Below are 4901 nucleotides of genomic sequence, written 5' to 3'. Positions count from 1 at the left end.
CATGAATGGATTTGATATATCATCCCCAGGGCTCAGCCTGTGAAACACCGTGTATCTCTTTTCTGGGTGTGAGCTTCCAGACAGATGTGGCTCCCTTGTGCTGTCCAGATTGACAAGTCTACGCAACTTGCCATTGACGATGCTATCATGGGCAAGACTGACAATCAATTAATCTGAGTATTTGACATATAAATTCAATTGTTTAAATCTGAGCTCTTTTTTTTTTAAATTTGCCACCTGCCTCTCTTACATATTTATTCCTGTGGCAAACTCTGTCAATATATTCTAGCTTACACTTTTAAATGCTTAGAAGAAACAGGGATCTATCCTTGGGAACTGCAAGCTTAACAAATGCTTTCTGTTGTTGATGACCGTGAAAACCTAACAAGACTTTTAAACAGTTTCAAAGTGACTTCATTACAATGATACTGTTTCACTCAACTCCTTGGCCTATTTTTCTATCAAAGAAAGAAATTAAAATGTCATGGAATGACTCCCTTTATATAAAGCTGGGCTGATTGCTATTTAGTACTTGACCCTGGAGCAGTTGTGATTCTCAAAGTATCGTTCACAGATGCTTGGGGGTTCCCATGGCCCTTTGGGGGCACTGGAGAGGTCAAAATAGGATTTCCTTTTTTCTGGAGTGTTGGCATTTGTGCTGATGGTGAAAAAGCAGTGGTGGGTAAAACTGCTTGTGCCTTAGTGTGAATCAAGACAGAGGCATGAAACTATACTACTAGTCGTCGTATTCTTTACCACCATCCACTTACTGAAAAAGAAATGCCAGTTTGCTTAGGAATATCCTTGATGAAGCAGTAGAAATTAAAATTATTTTTCATTAAAATGTTATTTTTGTTAACATGTGATTCATTTTTATTTTTAAGCTAATAAATATTTTTAATTGTCTTAGTTTTAATTTCTAATTTGATCAACATGGATAGCTATAGCTCACATAAACAAAAGATCTTTAGGGTCCTCAATAATTTCTAAGAGTGTAAGAGGTTCTTCAAAACAAAATATTTGAAAACTGCTGCTCTCTTAACTTACCAAGCATGACTCTTAACTAGACAAATATTCAATTATGGGTTGTACGCAGACTTTTCATATCTCCAGGTCTACCTCTTCTTCATGACTTCTCAAAAATAATGACTAAGGGCTCTAAATTAGCCTTCTAAAATTCCTTAAACATTCTCCTGTGTGTTCACCCAATTTGTTTTTCTTCACTCTCTCCTAGCATGGTGATTTGGAAAGAGTGACCTGCATTTTCCAGAATATTGGTGTAGTGGGCAGTGGTAGTTGTGGTACTTGTCTACCCCACACACTTGCCCATTGTTCTTTGCCTAGTAACATTATCTTCCCTTTAGTGAACCCTCTCCCCATTCCTTGTCTTCCTGGTGAAGCTGTCAATCAAATGCTCCCCCTTCACCCTCAACTCTGCACTACAAGAATGGGCACATGGTCCAGGCCTCGACCAACCATAGCACAGCATCTCCTGGGAAACGGTGATTGGCCGAAGGGATAGGGCACGTGACCTAGGCTAAGCAAATTGGAATCCTTACCCAAAATTGTCTGAAGTAAAGGTAGTCCTCACTTTGATCATGACTTTTTAAGGGCATATGATTGGGGCTACTACCCACAATCTTTCCCACCATATAAAGAGAACCTGCATATAGAAGGAATCCAAGCAGAGACAAGAAGAAATAAAGATGATTAGAGAGACATTTCTGGTAATTTTGTTTCTTTATTTCAATCTCTGAGGCCCTGGTTCCTGGCAACATTTTCTCCCTTCAATTCTGCCAGGTATCACAGAGTTATGAGAACAAATAAATCCACGTTTGTGCTCAAGTTACCTTTCCAGTTGAAAGAGTTTGGAATAGTACATTTGAGGAAGTTACTTAACCTTCTGACTTGAGTTTCTTTATGGAAATACCCACACTCTCACCTCGCAGCTTGGGAGGATTTAATAAGACAATATTAAACACATTGAAAATGGTAAAGCATTAATCAAGTGTTAAGTGTAACAAGTATTCTCTCTCTCTCTACCCCAGAAGCAAGGTGGCTAGCCTTCCTGCCCCAAAACTATATTTAGACCACTAAGTATACTCATCCCAAATCTTTGGGTCCAAGAATGGCTTAAGAGGTCCTTAAATTTCTTCTGGAAGTCAAGTAAGGTTTAAAAACCCTTTATAAGACAGTTATTGTATCTAGAAGGTTCATCCTGCACTTAGGGCAGCTCAAGAATTATGAGGACACCAGGAGAGCAGTGACTATTCAAGAATCTGATTGGAGGTCTGGATTGGATCTCAGGGGACTTCAGTAAGTCCAGAACAAAAAACCATTGAGTCTTCCTTCCTGAGAAGGTTCAGTCAGCCCTGAGTGAAGACAGGCTAGAAAGTCTTCAGAAGATTGCCACATATCAACCAAAGAGGACTCCCACACAACTAAATGCCACTTAATCTGAAGCATAAATGAATGAACCAAAAAAAAAAAAAAAAGCTCAAATGGTGGGAGGAACACAGTCAGGTGAATCATCTATGGCAGATGGAATTTGGGGTGTAGGTGGGGGCTACTGCCATGGGAACATTAGTGGCTTCTACAGTGTGCTTATTAGCTCTAGGTTACCAGGATATTTTAGCCCAGTGTTTTCTCACTGTGGCCTGGGCTATCCAAGGACTCCATTGGATCAGAACCAAGGTGTTCTCATTCACTAGTGACTACTTTATACTATGCCTTTTCAGAAAATGGCAGAAGGAAACATGAAGCCTCCTGGGGGTCAGTCTTTTGTTCTGTTTCATCAAAAGATTGACTTCCTCTTAAATGACTCTTCTATTATTTCTCATTGTCTCCTTAACTGAATTTGAGTATGTGGCTACAGAGAGCTCGATTCCCCAGGTGAGGCTTCCCACCAGGAAGTGGATCATTTCAATGGGAGAGTAATTTTATTTCAATTGTTAAAATAGCAATCCTCCCCACTCATCTCTCGAAAAATTCAAGGACAGTGAGACAGGCATTTGCAGTTTATATTCCAGGTAAATATGTAGCATTTTTACTCATTAGCTGAGAAACAAGAATGGCTTTTAATTTTGAAGGAGGATTTGAGCATTAATATTCTTTGTATTGTTTTCGATTCTGCCAAGGTCCTGCCAGATGGCCTTGTTTCTAGGGGGAAATGTCTTACTCATCACTCAGCTTTCTTTTTATCAATAATATAACAAGGTAATAAATCTCCTTCTCTTCTGGTAGTCCTTAGGCCCTCTTTCCTGCCATTGGTGAGAATGCATGGGGTTTCAGAAGCGTTAAATTCAGAGATGAACATAACATGCCTGTTGAAGGCCTGACTTTACAATATCATCACACCACACGCACACCGGCCCTCAAATATCATTGAGCTTATTCCCTCTGTTAAAAAGCAAATTTAATCTCTGAGAATTTTGGTTCACCTGTCTTAGTAGGTAGTATTCCCTTTATAACCACACAGGACTCAACTCTGCAGTGCCTTGAAGTAAATTTGGAACATGAAACTTGTAACTTTACCAGACCAAACTGGAAAAAAAAAGTCGGTTCGGTTCTCCACAGAGCAGGATCCTCGGCGGCCGGGTGAGTCCCCATGACCCAGATCACCTCAGCTTTGGCCCTACAGACTGAACAGACCGGAACAGTGAAAGCAAATCAGACTTTCATTAGCTCTGCCTTTCTGAAAAGCATGTTTGTTTGATATGGGGAAACAACCAGTTAATGTTCTATGCCACTCAGGTGTAGCTTTATTACTTTTTTTATACTTTATTATTTTTTTATAATGAGGTAGATTTAGCTGGCACCGGAAAATTGCAGAATAGGAAGTTCCAAGGAAGGGGCGGGGCTTGGAAGAGTTAGCCGCTTCTCTGACAAGTAGAAATCTCTGTGTGACACTGTTACAAGGCCATTTGGCACACTTTGCTTCCTGACCCAAGTCAGTCAGGTACATTATAAGCTCCAGGGCACCCTCAATGCACCCCTCCCCGACTCCCGAGTTGTTCTAGTTCCATGCATGCCTTCCAGGTCTGCTTGTCTCATGGGAAGTAGAACCAATATTTTAGGAGAAAATATTAGGCAGCACTAACAAACATTGCAAATATTGCTAGAAACAGACACAGTGATCTTCTGAGGCCAGGGTAGACCTCTGACTATGACTGTTTACAGCTATTGATGACTATGATTTTGACTAGACTACTTCTCTAGAGCTTACCCAACAGAGTCACGTTTGCATCTCGAGGATGAACCAATGCAGATTTGAGACCTAGTCTTCAAGTCCCTTGATTCACATGCACAGATTCTGTCATCCTCTGGGCAAAAAAAAAAAAAAAAAAAAAAAAAAAAAAAGACCCAATTACCCCAATTATTAGAAGATAATAATTGATAATGCAATCTGACTCATTCAAAGAACAAATTGTGGAGATATTTATTTACACCCATTTAGGCCTCTTCCAAAACATTAAGCAGAAACCTACCACCCAGAATACAAATAACATTTATTGAACACTTACAAGAGGCTTGACACAGTCAACTGCTTTACACAAATTCCCGTTTACTCCTCATACCTTAAGGGAGGTATTAACTCCACCACTCATTCATTGGGAATTGGAAGTCTGTTGCCAGATGCTGTGCTCTTAACCACTATGCCACTCTGCATCATTATAGGAGGATGATGAGGGTTCTGTGAACCGAGTGGACCAGATCAATACTACTAAAAAGTGTGGGCTGCAGACCAGTGGTGGTTCATGGACTGCTTGTTACTGGTCTGTGATGAGATAAGTCAGATATTAAGAGTTAGCTTTTATAAACATTTATAGCAAAGCAGCAGTATTTATTATATCTGTTGGACCTAATTATTGGGTTTTTTCGTTTTTCCTGAACGAACTTTT

Source organism: Tursiops truncatus, chromosome X (genome assembly GCF_011762595.2).
Source record: "Tursiops truncatus isolate mTurTru1 chromosome X, mTurTru1.mat.Y, whole genome shotgun sequence".
In the NCBI taxonomy this organism is placed as follows: Eukaryota; Metazoa; Chordata; class Mammalia; order Artiodactyla; family Delphinidae; genus Tursiops; species Tursiops truncatus.
Note: the sequence above shows the minus strand (reverse complement) of the source record.